Below are 21,581 nucleotides of genomic sequence, written 5' to 3'. Positions count from 1 at the left end.
CCACTTCCAGTCTCGACTGCTCCACTTCCAATCTAGCTCCCTACTAATGCTCCTGGGGAAGCAGAGGAAGATGGTCCAAGTGCTTAGGCCCTTGCATCTGCATGGGAGGCCCAGATGAAGCTCTTGGCTCCCTGCTTTGACCTGGTCCAGCTCTGGCTATTGTAGACATTTGGGGAGGAAACCAGTAGATGGAAGATCCTCTCTCTCTCTCTCTCTTTCTCTCTCTCTCTCTCTCCTCTGCATTTAAAATAAATAAATAAATCATTCAAAAAAAGCAATGCAGTGAGAGTAGACATAGATACAGTTCAAGAAGCAATATCAGAAGTAACACACCTAAAAATGCCATTTGTTTTGCAGTATGTGTTCTGCATGTTGGTCAATCCATGATGTCACCAGTATTGTGTGTCATGTGCACTATCTTATGGACTGTGCCAGGGGTAAGAGCGTGTCCATCCCATTTTTTAACTTATACTCGATAATCCTTAACATTATTTTTAGTGGAAAATAGTTTAGCTAGGACTGTGATTACCTTGCAGAGGTAATCAGATCTGGATTCTATTATTTTTTTGCTAGGGTGAGCCATGCAATCACAATCAAGTTATTTTCATTGAGCACCTGTGCGTCAGCAGATGTGTAGCTTTCAGGGAATACAATAATCAGCAGCCTGATCTGAAGAACCTACAGTGAGTTCAGGTCGATAAAGTAAATGTGACCATAACAGGCATGATTAATGTTGAAAGATGAGGGTCTCCCAGTCTCGTGGGATTTGTGTGGAAGAAGTGCCTGGCTGTGTCAGATGGGATTCAGTCAAGAACACTGTAAGGCATCTCAGGCAGAAAATAGTAGTAGTAGTAGTAGTTGTTGTGGTAGTAGTAGTTGTAGTAGTAGTAGTTGTCATAGTAATAGTAGTAATAGTAGTAGTTGTAGTAGTAGTAGTTGTAGTAGTAGTAGTAGTAGTTGTAGTAGTAGTTGTAGTAGTAGTAGTAGTAGTTGTAGTAGTAGTAATAGTAGTAGTAGTTGTTGTCATAGTAATAGTAGTAATAGTAGTGGTTGTCGTAGTAGTAGTAGTTGTAGTAGTAGTAGTTGTACTAGTAGTAGTTGTAGTAGTAGTAGTTGTTGTAGTAGTAGTAGTTGTAGTAGTTGTCATTGTAGTAGTAGTAGAAGAGTGATTTGCTGCTTATGGAACAATTATAAACTCTGAAGTAATGAAAGGAAAGAGACTGCTGCCCCAGCACAGAGGCTGATGAATGCAGCTGAAAGTCAGGTCCTCAACTGTACAAGTCCCCAGAGGTCTAGAACTTGCTGGAAACTGCCAGTCTGGGAGGCTCCTCTGCAGATTCTAGAAGTGGACTGATAGGGGAGGGCAGGCAGAGCGCACAGCACAGTCAGGCTAGAGCATGCATTGCACCCAGGAGCCCCGGGAGGGGAGGTGATTTGCCTTTCAGCATTCTCAGTCGCTGGGCTGTACAGAGCCCTGTGAGGAGAAGCGGGTTCAACATTCATACACCTGCGTTCCCGCTTACAGTCAGCACCAGGATGACACCTTGAGTCGTGTCCCTTGGGAACAATAAGTGTGTGTTTGATATTGCAGGGGGAGTAAAAATATATGGGTACTTTGGGGAAGAAAGGGTTAGCTGTCCATCGAGATCACCTGCTGCTTCTTCCCAAAGAAATGGATAAGAAGACAAAGCTGTGCTGAGGATGGCAGGCCGGGTTTCCCCAATTTGAGCCTCAGAGCTGTGTGGGCCTCATTCTGGACAGGACTCCTAAAAGAGTGGAGGTGTCTCCTCCATGGGGCCTTTTCCTGACCCACTGGACACTAATGGTGGTGACTAAATGTGGACACTGTTTTCAAAGTAGCTGAGGGAGCAGGAGCAGATATGGAGATAAGTGGGTACAAGAAGATAGGTTGCAGGAGGAAAAGTAAACTCATCTGCAAAGGAAATGAAGTGTACATGCGTGCACACGTATGTGCATGCATGTGTGTGTGTGTATTACAGGTGGAGTAGGAGGTGAGGACTTGGCTGTGTTACTGTCTTGGGATTCCCAAATCCCGTGGCTCATGTCTTGAGACTGCTTCTGCAGGGGCCAATCTGGCTTCACAGGCATTGCCGATGACTACACTCTGAACAACTCCTGGAGTCTTGTGTTATGAGATTTCAGCTTAGAATCTAGTGCATCTTAAATCTCCCATGAAGAGAAGAAATGACTGGTGGCAAAATCATAAAGCTCCTGCTTAGGCAGGTCCTATATATTTGAAAGAGAGAAGTATTCCCTATAAATCCCATATTAAGCACATTTGTCTGGACTGTCCTATAGTAATGATTTTCTGGTGAAATAGAACTTATTCTGAGATTCCAACACATACAAATGATGCCTTTTTCTCAAATAGGACTTCAATATTATAGGAAAGGTCTGGGAATGTTTACTAAGGAGTGTGCCTGCATGATACCCTATATTCTTTTTTTTTAAAAGACTCTTACCGATTAGAAAGTCAGAGATAGAGAGAGGCAGAGGTAGAGGCAGAGGCAGAGGCAGAGGGAGAGAGAGAGACACACACACACACACACACACAGAGAGAGAGAGAGAGAGAGAGAGAGAGAGAGAGAATGTACTCCATCCTCTGATTCACTCCCCAAATGGCCGCAGTGGCCGGAGCTGGGCCAGCCCAAAGCCAGCAGCCAGGAACCTCCTCCGGATCCCCTACACAGGTGCAGGGACCCAAGCACTTGGACCATCCTCCACTGCTCCCCCAGGCTACTGCAGAGAGCCACATGAGAAGTGGACCAGTCAGACCTCAAACCAGTGCCCGCATGGATGCTGCCACCACAAACGATGACTTTACCCATCATGCCACAGAGCCGGCCCCAGTACCCCATATCCTATGAACAAACAGCAGAGGTCACCTATCAAAAATTAAATGGACGTATTTCCTCTTGATCAATAATTTTGATGTCTATAAGCAATGACACATAAGTAAAAGCAAATACAAAATAAAATCCCCATCATTAAAGACCATATAATGTTTAGTGAGATAAACATACAAATACTAAAAACGGGCTGCAGTGTGTGCTCGGTTGCACAGGGGGAAGAGAGGAAGGGAGGGGCTTCAGTAGGCAAATGCAGTGACAGAAGTGTGGACTGACACCTTCGAATGATGTGTCCACATGCAGTCAGCCAAGAAGTACAGGTCTGGGGAGCAGACCCTCCAGGTCCAGTTTGCTCTCAACTGCATGAGGTAAGAAACTGTCAGAACTTAGACATGAAGCTGAGATTGCTCTCAGACATGTGGATGCTTGGATGAGCAGGAGAGCAAAGTAGAGATGTAGTCCATGGCCTCACAGAGGTGAATGGGATTTTTAATAATGAGTTCATCAAATGCAAGACGGATCCTGGAATACAAAGAGTAAAAGCCCAGAAAGGGCTAAGAGATTCTTTGTTGAAAGTCAAAACTCTTTGGCAATGCTGATAGGATCACCAGAGAACGGCCGAAGCACCTGCTGAAAACTTGTCTGTAGCCCCACTAGTGGCTATGACTGACAAATACCCCAGACAAAGGCATGGCCATCTCAGCATCAGGAACCTATTGCAATAGCCACTGGGGTGGAATTCCAAAAGTATTGCCTGTCTCTTCTACATTAGAAAACTATTTTAGAGGCAGGGCTTTGGTTTAGAGGTTAAGCTGCTGGTTGGGACACCTGGGTCCCATATCTGAGGGCCTGGGTTTGAGTTTGGCTTCCTGCTAATGCAAACCTCAGGAGATAGTAGGTGATGGCTGCTGCCACTCATGAAAGAGCTGGACGGAGTTCCCAGCTTCTAGCTTAGTCTTGCCCAGCCTTGGCCATTGTGAGAGTGAATCAACTCATGGGTGCTTGCTCTCTTTTTTTCCTTCTATCTCTCTCTCAAATGAGTAAATAAATAAAAATTGTTTAAAAATTATTGTGCGGGGCCGGCGCTGTGTTGTAGCAGGTAAAACTGCCACCTGCAGTGCCGGCATCCCATATGGGTGCCAATCTAGTCTCAGCTGCTCCACTTGCAATCCAGCTCTCTGCTATGGCCTGGGAAAGCTGTGGAAAATGGCCCAAGTGCTTGGGCCCCTAAACCCGCATGGGAGATCGGAAAGAAGCTCCTGGCTCCTGGCTTCCAATTGGCACAGCTCTGGCCCTTGTGGCCAATTGGGGGAGTGAACCAGCATATGGAGGATCTCTCTCTCTCTCTCTCTCTCTCTCTCTCTCTCTCTCTCTCTCTGCCTTTCCTTCTCTCTCTGTGAAACTCTGACTTTCAAATAAATAAATAAATCTTAAAAAAATTATTGTGTGACTTTTTTATTCCTAACTTTTGGTTGTTGAGTCTAGAAGAAAAGTAAAAGGGGCTGACATTGTGCAGCGGGGTTAAGGCATTGTCTGCAATGCCAACAATCTCACATCAGAGTGCGAGTTCAAGTCCTGGCTGTGAAGGCAGCAAAAGATGGACTAAGTTCTTGGGCCCCTGCCACAACATGGAGACCCAGAGAGAGTTCCAGGCTCCTAGCTTTGGCCTGGCCCAGCCTTGGCTGTTACAGTTCTTTGGGGAATGAACCAATACATGGACTATTGCTTTCTCTGTATCTCCATCGTTCTATCACTATGTCTTTCAAATAAGAGAGTATCAACATAGTTATCATGATATATACCATTTTGAATTTTATTCTTCTCTTTGGTAATTCTGGCAGTATTGGTGGAGGAGAGTGGATGATACCGTAATGGCTTCATTATTTTCTTAAAGTGCTATTGTGTATATTTCCATCATCACACCTAGAGAAAATTGTGATAGTTATCCTTAAAATGTTAGCTTAACATTTCAATTTTATTGGAAAATTATGTAATAAAAGTATGATTTATAACACAGAGAAATTTAAAAATATTAACAAGGATAAATTTATATTCAAAGAACAGTTTAACACTCTTTCAGTGTGTTATTTTATCATGTAATCCTTTAGTATAAACTTAATGATTTTTCCTGTGTACTTTTGGCATAAAGCAGCACTGTCCAGCCCTTGTTTTGTCCAGTACTTCAATCCTGAGTCCGACTGCCACCATCAACCTTCACACATCTTCTGCTGTGAGATCGCCACAAGTTTGTTTTAATATCTCCATTCCCCCCACTTACCTGGGCCATTCTATACCATTCTCTACTGGGAAACACACTACTGAATTTGGACTTTTAAATACTAATTTAAAAATTCATTAGTGTGTGAATTTTCTCTCCCTCTTGATAGCCATCAGACTTTGAGAAGCAATCTAGCTGTTCCCAGACAGAGATCCAGAACTCACTTTGATCACCCTGGTCAGGGTCCCACATCAGCCGACAAACAAGCTTGAACACCAGGAAATTCAGCTACGCCAGCTCTTGGGGACGCGTGAACCCTTCACCACTGTCTCCTCTGTGGCATACACGTTTCTGCACTGTGCCTTCTGGGGACAAATCACTGATGTCCTTCCACTTCTGAAAGTCCCCTGAGACTTGACAGAGGAACCACACATTCATCGGGTCAACATCAGCAAGGGGAAGTAGACACTTGAAATAATTAGCTACATAATTCAAGTCTTTCAAAGGATATGCAGGGACTAACATTGCAGGGACGGTCTCTACAGATGCTGCTACTTTGAGATCTGGCTGCCCGGGGAGTTGTGGCTGTAACAGAGAGGCATAGACGATAAACTACATTATAATCTCTGAAGGACACTAGTTCACAAAATAATTAGCTTTATATATTTAGCATCAACTTAACACTACTGAAAAATATTTTTTGTTAACAGTGAGGTCACGGTCTATCTTGTTCCTCATTATTTCTCCTGGTCCCTTAGAAATGCTGCATCCATTAGCAAAGGGAAAAGAAGAGAAGGCTGTGGTGGTTTTTTAGCTTGCAGTAAATACTTTCCCAAACATCAAGCTGAATATTAAAACACAGTGCTTGAAACCGAGTGGGCACTCGGGCTATTCTCAATGCTTGCCCTTTAGTGAAGCTGTGTCCGCAGGAGCTCTTCCTAATGGTGATCCATTAAACACACGAGAGCACACAGGACGTGTCCTCCCACCATTACCCCCGTCACGTTGGTCACCATTTGTTCTAAATTTCTCAAGGTATGAAAAATAACTTATCTATATTTATATCCTCAGAAACGTTCACAACTGCTTGTCATCTTGCAGGTTCTCTGTAAACATTTATAGAACAAATGCTGGTGCGAAGACTTATAAACCCACTAAGATCCTGTCAAACATTCTTCCAGAGGAATCAAATCCAAGTAAAGGATTTGGATCAGCTGTCCCCAATAAACACACACACACACACACCACTTACATGATGTATGAGAAGAGAGAGAGAGAGAGAGAGAGAAAGAATGTTAGAAATATATAATTTAATTTATCTGCAGGATAATTTATTTATTTACCTGAAAATATTTCCTGAGTATATATTATATGCCAGGCCCAGGATATAATGACAAACACAATAAATATCCCCTCCAGCTTCCTCATCTTATATTCCAGCAAGGGAATCAAACACGAGCAGATGGACATCCCTGTATATGTGTGTCTACCTATGCAAAGGTTCATACCCATGTCAGTCAGTGACAAGTGTCTGAAAAAGCAGCAATCCAAGAGGTATAGGGTGTGGTGGGTGAGAGCATCACGGGCCATAGGGATTGAAATCCTTTCTAGAGACTTGAGCAGGACCCCAAGAGAACATGCCAGCTTAGGGGACATTATAGGAAGCACATGAGCACATCATGAGATGGAAATACCTGCAATCAAGTCCCTGGGGAAAATAAAAAACGGATATTGTTCAGAAGGACAGTGGGAAACCATGCAAGAGTTTTGAATTGAGGAAGGGTCTCATCCGAGGGTATTGTAGTGAGAACTATCTGAATGCTCCAAGGAGAGACAGAGGAGGCGGTGAGATGGGTCAAGGATAACCACGGAAGTGAGGGAGAGGTGTCACATTTCGCACAAGAACAGGAGGATCTGGTACCTTTGTAGACCAAGCACCACGCAAGATACTACGAAAATACAACATAAGGGCTACAATTAGGGATCTGACACATCATCAAAAAATAAAATGTAGAGGACATATGCAAACCAGAGGAAAGAAAATGTAATATTAAAGTCAAAATTGTTCAACTCAGGCTACGTTCTAAGTTAGTCTCACAGACCAATTTTTGAGAGATAATGATATGTATTTCAACAAGATGTGTAGCTTTTGAAGTTTATATGATTTCTGTTTCAAGAAATACTTGCAGTTTCTCTTAGAGTCTAACTCAGGACAGTATCAAGCTGAATCTAATCAAATGTGAATTTTGGTGTGTTTATGGAATGAAGGTTGTTGTTGATAAAGAATGAGTAAAACTTTGCCACATTCAAGGAGCACAAAGAATTCAAGAATTCAAGACAAAAGAAGTAGATGCAAAAATATGAAATATGAAATAGCATGACAAAACTCAGAAACAGCAAAGCATTGCAAGCAGTAAAAATTTGGGTAGACATAAGGGGATGACAGAGGCTGAAGCTAAAACAAGGAGTTGGAAGCAGCTTGTTGACAAAACAAGGGACCTGAGCCCCATCTTCTGAGTGGCAGGAAGCATGGTGTTTCTGCTACAACAGCCCGAAGTGTCTGTGACTGCTCCAGAAGCCATTGTCAGTTTCTGAGCAAAGAAGGAAAGTATTAACTTTATTTCTGAGCATACAATGTAGGAGACGGAATCAGAAAGACAAATACAACAAGAAGGAGCTACTATTCTCAGTGAGAACCTACCAGTTCCTGGTTTGTTCCACATGTCAGTTTATTAGTTTCTTACCTGGTGAACTGGACAGGATCAGTCCTGTTCTTAGAGATAAGGGAGACAGGCAGAGAACTAGGCTCACAGACCAGGCTGACTGGAAATGAAGATAAGTGAATAAACACAAAGTAGTATTCTAAGCAGTGGAAGTTACCAGACAATTCTAGAGGTTTCCATTTTCTGACTCACTGTAAGAATTAACATTTGAATGTGTTGGCATTCATATGCCATCAAATAAGAAAAAAGTAAAGTGGGATTATAATTTATTCAGGAAGTAATTAATTATAACAATATAATTGTACGTAGATGTGTGCAGGCAAACTATAAATAAGGCTTTTTGCCATAAATAAATTCAAAATCACTCACAAACAACAATGCTAAAGATGTTGAAGAGTCACTGAGTTAACATCTGGAATAAATCCAGAGAGGAAAACAGACACAGTATTGGAAAAAAGAAAGAAGGAAGGAAGAAGGAGGGAGGAAGGGAGGGAGGGAGGAAAGAAGGGAGGGAAGGAGGGAGGGAAGAAGGGCTCAGGTAGGCAGATAACAATATTTTAAGATTAAAGGAGAAAGTAGGTGTAGAAAGAGCTATCTTCACATACAGTAGAGCTAACTTTATGGTCTAGATGCAATCTCAGGAAATACGTTTGAGATTAAATATTGCAATTTGCAGATTTCTCATAATATATTTTTCCCTGAACTTTCTGTAAAAGATTCATCCCCAGTGTACAGGGAATTGGGCAGCAATCCCAGAAATGACTCAGAGAAGACCTGATTCCAGCAGAGTTCAGAATATGCTAGTTTTTGTTGTGTATGTTAGGTTCCCACGAACACGTGCACAAATGGTCATTTACAACAAATTACATTTTCACATTGCTAACATTTTCTTAGCATATGCAAAAACTTGGACTATGTTTAATTAAGGAGCACAGTTAAATGTGCTAATGGTTGAGCAAAGTTATATACAGCAAGATGTATATAACACCCTTTACCATAATGAAAATTTAAAAATATAAAAACATGTTTATTACTAGGAAATTGGTTAGCTAAGATATAAACACACAATTCCATTACCAAAATCAATACTAGATATCTACATTTGATAAAATGGACATGCTGGGCTGGCAGTGTGGTACAATAACTTAATCCTCCACCTGTGGTGCCAGTATCCCATATGGATGCTGGTTCTAGTCCCAGCTGCTCCTCTTCCTATTTAGCTCTCTGCTACAGCCTGGAAAGCAGTAAAAGCTGGCCCAAGCACTTGGGCTCCTATACCCACATGGGAGACCTGGAAGAAGTTCCTGGCTCCTGGCTTCTGATTGGCCCAGCTCTGGCTGTTCCAATCATCTGAGGAGTGAACCAGCGGACAGAAGACCTTTCTCTCTGTCTCTCCTTCTCTCTGTCTGTAACTCTACCTCTCATATAAATAAAAATAAATTTTTTTTAAAAAGGGACATGCCTTCTTGATATGGATGAAAGAGAAAGCAGATTATAAAACAACATAAGGAACATGAGTTTATTTATGCAAAATAATAAACAAATAATCTAAATGTGTATAAAAATGCAGAACAATGGAAAGATGTTCATGAAAACATTCACTTGGTTTTCCTTTGATGAGTAAGTTATTATTCCTTCTTTTTATGTTTATGAATTGTTGGGATCTTTAAAAGCTATCCAGAGCATGTAAATTAAAAGAAATGCGTTAAGATTTTTGAGTATATTGTTAGTAAAGTAGGCAGATTCTTTTTATAGAAATCTAGTATAATATAATGTACTGTAGGCCGGCGCCACGGCTCACTAGGCTAATCCTCCGCCTGCGGCGCCAGCATTCCGGGTTCTAGTCCCGGTCAGGGCGCCGGTTCTGTCCCGGTTGCTCCTCTTCCAGTCCAGCTCTCTGCTGTGACCCAGGAAGGCAGTGGAGGATGATCCAGGTCCATGGGCCCTGCACCCACATGGGAGACCAGGAGGAAGCACCTGGCTCCTGGCTTCGGATCAGCGCAGCGCACCAGCCGTAGCGGCCATTTGGGGGGTGAACCAACGGAAAAGGAAGACCTTTCTCTCTGTCTCTCTCTCTCACTGTCTAACTCTGCCTGTCAAAATAAATAAATAAATAAATAAAGTGTATTGCTCTATGGACATGATTTATGGTACCTTATCAGCAAAAGGAAGTAGGATCACCTATACCAGAATGGTTACCAGTTTCATAATAAATTCTCTGACTTTATTTTACCTATTTTATCTATTCGGTTGAGAGTTGGAGAGTCAACCCATTCTTTGGCTGACTCCCCCAGTGCTTGGAACAGGCAGAGTTGGATGAAGGCAAATCTGGGAGCCTGGGACTCATTCCAGGCAACAAGTAACCAGTAACTTGAGCCATCAACACTGCCTGCCAGGGTCTGCATTAGTAGGAACCTTGAGCCAAGAATCTAACCCAAGGAGTCTGAGATGGAACACAGATACCTTAGCCACCATCTTAATCCTTGGGCTAGATGTTCTCCCCATATCTGACTTAATGGAAAATAGAAATGCTAAAGTATGAAGCATCTTCAAAAAGTTCATGAGAAGTTAATATTTCAAGAAACCATGTATGGTTTAATTTTTTTTTTGTACCAAAGTTAACTTTTGTTTTGATTCTACCTTCCCCAAACTCGCTGAAGTCCCCTCACAAGTGGCAGTGTCCTTTCTCAGAATCAAGACTTATGGTCACTGGGCCTGGCCTTAGAGGATTTCACCAGAAGCTGTGTGAACTATGGGTTCCAGTTTGCCTGCTCTCAGCCTGGGCTCTGACTGTGTCTCCCAGCTCCTGTGTCAAGGAAAAGGGATACTTTGCTCTTCAGCCTGTAGCAGAAAATCTCTACCAGAAGGCCTGAACAAGCCAGGAGCCAGAAAGGAGCCCTTTGGTGGGAAGTGGCATTCACACCCACGGGGTTGCAAAGGGTCAAGGAAACAAGTCCAAGTATTGACTCAGTTGGCGTTTGGACCATTATTAATTTCATCATCATCAAGTATGATGATTTCCCTGAAAGACTTTAGAACGTCCTGTGTTAAAGTGCTGGAACAAGAGGACTGGGCATTAGGGGCACATAAGGCACTAATAAGGGATGAAGCTGACTTTCTCCAGTGTCCTAGCTTCATGATGTCTTCATATTACAGTGAAAAAGCTTCTACACATTTCAATCACAGAGGAGTCTGATATGTAGGAATGAGAGATTAACGTGTAAAGACTTGGCCAATCCATCTTTCATTGCTAGTATGTTCAGAGGCAATGCAGAGTAGAACCCCATTACAATCTCTAAATGTGGAGAAGGCCACACTCCCCGGGAGTCCTGCTTCTCTGCTCACTGGTGTGAGGAAAATCTCTCTCTGTAAGTATTGTTGCTATGGTGAAAACTATGTCCACGAGAAACACCTAAATCGTATAAACTTCTGAAAGCTGATTCGTAATCTTTATGTCCTGTTGGTGAGAGATAAACTATTATAAATATACAATTAAAATATCCATTTATTAGCTCTCAGTTTTGTCATGCAGAAGTTTGGGCAGAGCAAGGCTGCATCCTCTGCCCCAGACTGCAATGACAGGTGTGTTCCTGTCTGGACTGTGGAAGAGCCACTCCAAGCCTCTCCATGTTCCTGCAAATCTGTCTCCTCACGATTGGAGGGCTGAGGTCCTGGTGTCCTTGCTGCCTATCAGCCAGGGAACATTCTCAACAACTTGACATCCTCTACATTGCTTTTCTTGTCATCCTTCCCATGTTTAATACAGCAACAGAGATTTTTCCAAGTACTGAATCCCTTCATCCTTCAAATCTGTCTTGTCAGGAAGAGCAGTGCTCATCTCTGGGGCTCACCTGATTAACTCTGTTCCACCAAGAATGCCCTGTCTGTCTTAAAGCTGATTTGAAACCTCAATTACAGCCACACAATTCCTTCATTTCAACACATAGGTCACAGCTGGACGGAGTGCTGGAAGCAGATGCTTGTACACAAGGGACCAGCACTTTTGAGGTTATGTTAAAAGTCTTCCTACCTCCTTTACTATACATATCAAATTAAGTTAAACACAAAAGTATATGTAATGATTTTAATGAATGAATTAATATGCTTACTGAAATCACTCAATTGCAAATACACTTAATTTAATTAAAATGATTATGGCAAGCATTGTAGCAAAGTGGGTTGAGGGGCCATGTACGGTGCCTGCATTACCTATTCCAGTGCCTATTTTGAATCCTGACTACTCTGCTTTTGATCCAGCTTCCTGCTAAGGCACCTGGGAAGCAGAAGGATGATGGCTCATATACTTGAACCCACTTGAGAGACCCAGATGGTATCCCTGGCTTCTGGCTTCTGCCTGGCCCAACTCTGGCTGTTATAGGCATTTGAGCAGTGAATTGGTGAATTGAAGTTCTCTCTTTCTCTGTCTTCCAAATAAATAAATATTTTAAAAGCTATTTTTATATTCAAAGCAGATTTGCAAGTAATAGGACATTTCCAACTTGAAGTGTGGTTAGTTGGCTCACTGATAGCATTGTTCCATGTTGAAGAATTTCAGTATGCATTAAAGACTACTTATGCACTTTCTAGCAACGGTGGAAACAGAAGTTCAGGTTCATCTTCTCAGTTTCCTAAATGGTGCATTTTGCAATAGAGAGGTAAAGGAACGTGTTTGATGATGCTGGGATATCAGTGGGCCCACTGGCCAACATGAATTCTTGCATCTCTTGCACACAAGCCTTTTGTTCAAGGACAGATCTCTGGAACTACCTTTATAACTCCTGTGACATGGTCCTGTGTCTGTTGCTAGCCAGGCAAGCTTCCCACAAGAGGGAGTCAGGCCCAGTTATTACGGCAGCTAGGTATTTTATACCATAAGCACCATACATCCTCATTGACCTGGCTACTGACACTCACCATAGCTCTTCTTAGGTCAAACAGATAACACTGCCTCACGTGGCTTGGGAAAAAGTGGAGAAGTCACCATACAAAGTGGAAATTGAGGGCTGATGCTGTGACACAGTGGGTTAAAGCCCTGAACTGCAGCGCCAGCATCCCATATGGGTGCCAATTTGAGTCCCAGCTGCTCCACTTCCCATCCAGCTCCTTGTTAATGTGCCTGCGAAAGCAGTGAAAGATGGCCCAATTGGAAGATATGGCCTGGTCCAGGTCTTTACAGCCATCTGGGTAGTAAACCTATGAATGGAAGATCTCTCTCTCTCTCTCTCTCTGGAGCTCTGACTTTCAAAAGATAAATAAATCTTAAACAAAAATAAGAAATAGAGGCTTTGTTGCTCACCATGATCCATCAGTCTTGAGTGCCATGTTCAGTGCAGAGGGAAAAGAAAGAATTGAAGACCACCAGAGTGAGGCATGGGGTGTGGTTGGACAACAACATGTCCAGGACTCTTCATTGTGTCCCCCAAGGGTTTGCACCAGGGTCCTGAGAGATCAGGCTTGCTAAGTCACATCTCACCCACCTATCAAGAAAGGTCTCCAACAATACTAGTGACACAACACCATGATGATATTGATGACTGTGCCATGTGAACAAATTTCATATATTTTGGTCCTTCAAAGAAGCTGTGAGGTCTCTATCAAACAGAGCCATGAGGTTGAGGGGCTTCCCTCACTACACAAGGACTCATGACTGACAAATGGCAGAGCCCAAATTCAGGGCTCCAGAGTCCCAGCAGGGCTATTGTGTTAGGCATGAATCATATTTGGCTCCCAGAGAATACACTCAAAAATATGGCTATTTGTATAAAGCTCTACTTGTAACATCCTACGTTTTAAATATCTGGTTGGAAGGTTAAAACAGACAGAAGGCTTGTCATGGATTTTACTAAGAAAAGTCAAAGTTATTGGGAGCCACTGCTGGATAACTTTTGATTCTTATCATTAACTTGTTTCTGATATTTTTGAGAGTTTGGACAGCTATCAGTTTTCTCTAGATGACAAGTTGGAGAGGAACAGGCAAGTGATGTGCAGCCAGACATCCATTTCTGGGCCACTATGACTCCACGAGGCTATATGCTTATTAGACAGGTGCTAAACCAAGTCACGAAGTTATGTGGCTTGCTTAGCGTTAGTGTTGTCACTGGTTGGTGACACCAGCAGGCATTTTTGATCTCCAGCCTCTTCTCTGAGTGAATAAACTGCCCTGTGGTCCAAAGACACATGTATCCTTGTTCAGTCTTCCCCAAGAACATGGGCAATTTCCAACGAATAACATTCAAGACACCCTCAACAATAATGGTCCATAATTTTTGTATCAGCAGTAAACATGTTGAACATATAGAGACTTTAAAACCTGTCATAAAGTAGGCAAAAAAGCATGGTGTATTCAACTGTAGCTGTATAGGCATTGACTGCTCTGCTCACAGTGGGGATGCACATCATGGGACCAGGATTCCTGCACAGATCTGCCTGCATCTTTCATTGAAGACACTAATCACGAACAATGCAAAGGATGACATCAAAGGGACTAAATAATTCAACCTGAAAAGTGATGTCTTTATTTTTTAAAGATTTATTTATTTATTTCAAAGAATGACAAACAGAGGAGAGACAGAGAGAACATGAGAGATTGTCTATCAGCTGGCTCACTCCCCAGAAAGCTGCAGTGGCCAGGGCTAGGCCAAGCTGAAAACACAAGCCTGGAAACTGCAGCCAAGTACCCATTGTGTGTCAGGAACTCAATTACCTGCGCTTTCATCCACTGCTCCCAGGTGCATTGGCAGGGACCTGGGTTAGAAACATAGCCAGATTCAGACACTGTGAAGTAGGATCCAACTGTACCAAGCAGCGGCTTAACCCACTGCAACACAACATTAGGCTCAGTGCATTTAAACTTGTAGTATAATTACTAAAATCTGAGCTTATCAGAAATGTAATTATATCCTAAAAACTCTGCTTCCTGTTTTTTGCTTAATTTACACAACTCACCATTTATAATTTTGAGTTTATAGTGTATGAGAAATTAAAGTTTATACATCTAAGCCAAAGACAGTGTATCTCTGAAATATGTGTGGAAAAACAAATCATAATAACAAGAAAAAAATCCATGATTTCTACACTCTAACTCTAGAAATATTTAGCGGATATAAATGATATTAAACACCTGAAATCCATTGTAAATTTCAAGACTGGAAGCCTTTTTGTAGCCAGGAAAGCCTAGGACCTGCCACCCAATGGCCTGTGATCTGACTGGCTGTCTCATTTGCTCAACCAAGCTAATTAATTCCAGAGATACCATTGCCTCATCTACCCACCTGTATACTACAGGACGGCAAACCAGGCAGTGAATGCAGATCCAGCCCTCACCCTCTTGCTTAGAGTTCTCAGGAAGAAAGTCCTGGGACTGCAATGTCCTGAGATAAGGAAGAAATGTCCAGAACAAGCCAGCTTGTGCGCTCTTTATTCTCAGAGCAGGATGTTCTGCAACGCTTGGTCTCAGAGAACCCAGTGTCACTTAGGGTACAAAACCTAAAACAGAGGGTTTCTGAGACCCTTCAGGAGCAACACAGGGTACAGGCAGTCAAGACCCTATCCGAAGCCTGGAGGACTACTGCTCACCGTGCATCCCAGGCCTTGCTGTTTGTCCTTAAGACGCAATTGGCTTGGCTTGGCTTGGCTTTCTGTGCAGATGTTCTGTCTCATCTGCCTGCACCAGGGAACTGTGCAGGTTTTTCTTCAACTCATGGATATGCTGTGACTATTCAGGGAGCTTGGTTACAGAAAAGGGCTTTTCAAGTATGCCATACACAGAAACTACCTCTTTAAACTTCTCAGTAAGTCCTTGAGCTAATGGCAGAAGAATAGAGTGTTCAGTTAAAAAGCTAACTAATAGAAGAGGAACTGACATAGCTATTTTCTCTACATAAAGCCAAATAAATAACACATGGACAAGCAAGAAAATAATTAAATAAGTATATGAGTAAATACATAAATCTAGAGAAAAGGAGACCATGAAGTCAGGTTCATCTCCAGGCACTTGTCACACTCTACAGCGACTGGATGTAAATCCAGAGCATACCACAGGGCCTCAAACCAGAGTCCCTGAGTGGTAAACTAGTTCCCAGTTGACTAAACATGGAGAACTAAATCAATCTTTCAGTTTTCTTCTTCATAAAGTTGGGAGATGGTCAGCAGTGACTCAGCATTTCTGTGAGGGTAAATTGTCTGAAACGGTGTCTGGGACATTGCAGCAGTGTTGAAGTCACCAGTACAAGTACTATCACTAGTACAAACATTAGACAGATCTGCCCGTGAGGAAAATATATATCCCAAGATGCAAGGGTCCTGAGATGGCCAAGGCTCTGTTAGTTTCACATTATATACATACTCATTGCTTTTCTTGGTTTTCCTTACTGTATCAAAATACTTTCTAAAAAGCTTTTTTAAAAAAATGATTATTTGAAAGATGAAGCAACAGAGAGGAAGGGCCAGGTGAACACCAGAAGCCAGGAGCTGCGTCCTGGTCTCCATGCTAAGCCTTCATCTTCTGTCTCCCAGGGTGCACATCATCAAGAAACTAGAATCAGAAGCAGAGCCAGGACCCAAACCAAGGCATTGTGATATGGAATGTGGGCATCCCAAATAGGGTCTTAGACACTGCACAAAACAATCATCCAAAAAGCTCTATCAAAATATCAATAAAAGAGGTATCTTTAAAAATCAAGAAATTTTGCCTATCAAAAACATGTAAGACTAAAAAATAATATGGTCAACATACTCAGAGATTTGTAATTAAATATGTTAATAAAGGTGTTAATCAATATATGACAAAAGTAAAATAAAGTAAGATGTGATCCCAAATATCAATCAGAAATAAACATATTACTGAGGAAAAAGGAAAATAAGGACTTGGGCAGGCACATCCCAAACAAGGCCATTCTCTTGCCAAAAAAATATGTGAAAAATAATAAAATGATATTTTTAGGGAAATTAAGGCCGTAATGATATATCAATACACACATACCAGGAGGTCTAAAATCAAGAAAATTGATTACAGTAGGTGTTGGTGAGCAAATCTCTAGAAGCTCCTTCCCTGAAAAAGCAATTACCCCTCCCTTCTAGTAGAACATCCCTCCCCTTTCATTAAACAACTCATAGAATGCATTTTTTCTTAAAGATTTATTTTATGTATTTTAAAGGAAGAGTTTCAGAGAGAAATAAAGACAGAGAGAGCTTCCATCCACTGATTCACTCCCCAGATGGCATCAACAGCCAGGGCTGAGCCAGACTGAAGCCAGAGCCAGCAGCTTCCTCCAAGACTCCCAAATGGATTTAAGGGGCCCAAGCTCATAGGCCATCTTGTGCTGCCTTCTCAGGTGCCCCACCAGGGACCTGGATTGGAAGCAGAGGAGCCAGGACTCAAATTGGCACCCATAGGGGATGCTGGCACTGCAGGCAGCGGCTTAATCAGTGACAGTACAATCTTAGCCGCACCCACTCATGGAATATTAAATTCAGCTCTGAGATGGAGACATTTCCCTCTGAGTGAGCTTGCACTCTGTGACGTGTGCACTTTTGCTTTCTCAATAAAATGCTCGATACTTGCTGTCTGTCCATTATCCTGCTTCTTTCTTGCAGTGAAGTCAAGAACCTGGACATCTGGGAGCACTTGCTGTCCAGCACCATCTTTCTTAGAAACCCAACCATGAGATGGCCAACAGAGATTACTCTATGTTGACTCAAGATGTTTGCTCCTCATCTGACCCTTCTTACACTGTGTGCATCCATCTACTGACGACCACCTTCTTTTCCACTCGTCTTCTCTTCTCTCCAACTCAGCAGTCCCCAGATCCCTCACTTTGGGTGCCAGATACCAGATGAGGGCACCACTCTGGGAAGCTGCAGTACTTGGGGTTGTCACTCACTTCCTTTTGGGACATACACTTGTCCCCATCTAGGGTTCGTGATGGTGAGAGATCATACTCCACACTGTGCAGATTGAGGCAGTCCTAGACACCACTGATGCCCATCCAGGGGACAGGTAGGACACAAGCTCATGCCTTGAGGAGTATAATTAGGAAACACATCTCTCTTCTCTTTTCCTCTCTTTCACATCAGCAGCAATGTCTGGCTTTGCCCATCCTGGCTTACATGAATCCTTGCACTTGTTTCTCTGCTGTTGGCTTCCCTGCCTGCTGGGCCATTGTTGCCTCTTTGGAGACACAAAGGGCTTCGTGCCAATCAATTGCCTCAGGAAGGACTTCTCCCTCATTCCTTCTCTCCCTCAGATGCCTTCTGTACCGGGCTGGGGAGGGCTGCTAAAGTGGAAGACATCAGGAAGCTCATATTCTCTCCCTATTTCTGCCACATGCAGAATACGGAAAAACACTCCCAACCCTTGCAGGGACTTCCCATTCTTTTCCATTTAGACGCTCTCAGAAGTGTGCAGAGAACCTCAGACACATAAATTATAGTGCATACTCTGTGAATGGAACATACATATTGGCTCAGTGGTACTTTTTTCTGTCACTTATTTGATCCGGCCTGAAGGACTTGTCAAACACTACATTTTATGAGGAATCGGATAGCCATTGCCCATTAGACTCACCATGCTGTTTTTGTTTGCAGTTTTTCTCCTGAATCTGGTGCCTGCCAATACTGCCCTCTCAGCACCTGCCTCTACACGCATCTTCCATGTTGCGTCTACCATATGCTGCCCAGCTGCATCCAATATCCCCACCTTGCTTTTATTGAGGTCTTGGCAGGAAGTGCCACACTCTCCTTTGCCTTCTTTGTAGCAACTGGTGGTGTTTATTATTTTAGACTCTTTAAGACAGATGGCCTGTGCAGTGGATGTGAGACAACAAACGCAACTTCACCAAGCTGAGCAGAACCCTGAGGTCAAATAAGATAAAAACAGGGAACTCTCTCCTTAAGGATCCCTGTCAGGGTGTATCTTGCCAACTGGGATAAATGTTAGTGAGAAACTCTAAAGAAAAAGAGGTTATTCTTCTACTGTAACACTGCCTGACTTGAATCAAGCAGTACAAGTGTGAACATGAGGAGACCAGACAGATAAATGGTCATTAACTGTAATGCTATTCTCCAGTTAGACTTGTTCCATAAGAGAGAATGAAATTGTCAAGAGGTTCCATATGCTTAGGCATTTTTGGCTCTTTATCAGGACTCTGATCTGAGCAAGCAAGGTAGGGTTTGGCTCAGTTCACATCAAGTAACCCTTCACTAAACAGGAGCCTAGTGTCTTATATGAATTTTACTGGGTTCTCTTCCAAGGAGGCCCACTGCTCCCTAATTCTCCTTTGCCACCATCGTAAACTGGGGGAAAAGGTTATGTTTCCTCCTCCCCATGTCCCAGCCCCAGTCAACATAGCATTCTTCCACCACATGTCAATAACCTCTTACCTTGCCCTCCTCCTTTGGGTGGCCTTTGTCCACCTCTGTCTGAGGATCCCCTACCTGGCATGATGGGAGCCCAAGTCCAGCAGCTACTCAAAGTGCAGCACAGAAACAGAAGCCTGAAGGAAACCTCATCCCTTTGACAGAGGTTCCCAATGGGGATGGGGCACCATCAGAACCCTTGTGTCTTTCTCCATGTCTGACTCTTCTTTATGCAAGAAAAAGTTTATACTATTTTCTGAGTACTCAGAAAAGCTTGTTGAGGAATTTACTAAAGTAACTATGATTTTTAATATGACTTGGCAAGACGTGGAGGTCTACTTGTTGCACAATATAAGGAAAGCAAAGGACGGTTGGTGCTGCCTGAGCCTATGCACGAGAAATGGCAGTGGGGTGTTTTGGGTGAGACTCATGGCCATGCCCGCATCCAATCCTAACTGTAGCTATCAGAGGTGATCTCCTAGTCTAGAAAAGAGAAATTGTCTCATAACTTGCCTCTTAAAGGGAAGGAAGAAACAAATGTATAGTAAAACCAGAAAATGATGATAAACTCAGGGAGGTAACTCAGGTTCCAAATGGAAGCCAAGCCCTCTTTCAGGGGCAAGTAGTTGAAGCCTCTCAAAAATATAACTAATATGGAACCTGAGTCCCAGGCTCGCCAGATATTGCTGGTCACTCACCTCATTAGCGAGGCAGAACTTGAGAGGAAAACAACAAAATCTGACAAATGGGACTCAGGTTCCATTAAATTCAGCCATTAATCCAGCTCCATCAGAAACTGTCTTCAGAATCCTTGATAACAGATAAGACTGAGAAGGAAAATAGAGCTCAGGAGAGGAAACACAAGACCAGACTCATGCAGTGACCATAGCTTCACTGGTACCTCAGAGACCCCCCGGGCCAAGATAAGTTTGGTGGAATGGGGTATGGGTTAACAGAACAGAGCCATAATCAGTCATATTGAGTGTTACCATTGTAAGCTTGGGGTCATTGCAAAAAGTACTGTTCTTGCCCAACGGGAAAGGAATCCCTGTGGACCTTGCCCTATATTCTGGCAGGAAGGCCACTGATGGTGAGATTACCTGGAATCCTGAAGGGGGTATGGAGCAGCCCATACTGATGCTTCAACTGCTGAAGGCTCCCAAGAAATACTTGACCATCTCTGCTGAGGAGCCTCAAATGACTCTCAATGTGGCAGCTAAAACAATTGAATTTTTGTTACATATAGGAGCTGTGTGTGGTGTCCTAGTCATCCATTCTGGACCCTGGACCTCTCATCCCTGCACCATTCCTGCAGCAGATATAAAGTCAAAGCCTGAAAGACATACTTCATCCTTAGGCTGTACAATAGGAGACTTGACAGTTTCTCATAGTTTTCTTCTAATTCCCGAAAGCCCAACACCCCTTCTGAGGAGATATCTGTTGAGTGAACTTGTACCATAGTCCAGATCAACAGAATTGTAGAAGTTAGTCCCCTTCTCCTTATTCTTGTGGATGAGTTGGAAGAGGAGTGACTTATCTCAAGACATATCTTTGCCTGGGTCTCTAACATATTTGGGATACCAAAAAGTCTAGAAGCACAAAGAATATTGAGCCTGGCTAAATAATACTCAAAGGCCCAACCTGATACCCTTGTAACAGACAATATTTCATCCAGCCCAAGGCCAAACGGACTACAACCTATAATCTCAAGGTTCCTCAAGAAAGGATTTGTAAGGCCTTGTAACTCACCAATTCTATCTATAAAGGAACCAAATGTGAAATATAGATTTGTGAAGGATCAAAGAATAAAAAGTGAGGCTGTGATATACATATTCCCAATAGTTCCTAACACCTAAACACTCTGTCTTCCTCCACCATGCCATTTCTTTTTCTTAAGTATGGCACCTCTTTTTGCACTCTGTGTACTCCCACAAGCAAGGGAATCACAATAAGGTCACACAACATAACTGTTGAGAGGATTTTCAACATATCATACTTAATCCAAATCCTTTGCATTGCACTCCAAACAATAATCATTGGTGCCCAATGCATCAGCAATGTCAGGTACATTATATCTGGTGGGATGGCTTTCTCCTTAAGCTTCCCAACCAATGTCTGGCTTATCAAGACCTACCAAGACCTTACAGATTATAGAAATTACCAAAACTCTATGGGGATGGGGTACTGTCTCCACACTGTAGATTGAATGACTTTCACTTGGATGAAACAGATTATAAGACTTAGAAATTTGACCCTGCCACAAGACTCTGTGCCCCATCTCATATGCATACTCTGTGTACCTTACTGATCTCTTCTTCACAGCCCACATTATACCTAACTCCTTCTGGGTTCTTCCTATTGATAACTACACAAGTGTAATGCTCAATAGGAAGGAAGTTTTTCTCCAAAAATATC

Source organism: Lepus europaeus, chromosome 13 (assembly GCF_033115175.1).
Source record: "Lepus europaeus isolate LE1 chromosome 13, mLepTim1.pri, whole genome shotgun sequence".
Lineage (NCBI taxonomy): Eukaryota > Metazoa > Chordata > Mammalia > Lagomorpha > Leporidae > Lepus > Lepus europaeus.
The sequence above is the reverse complement of the archived record's forward strand: the minus strand, read 5'-3'. Positions refer to the sequence as shown.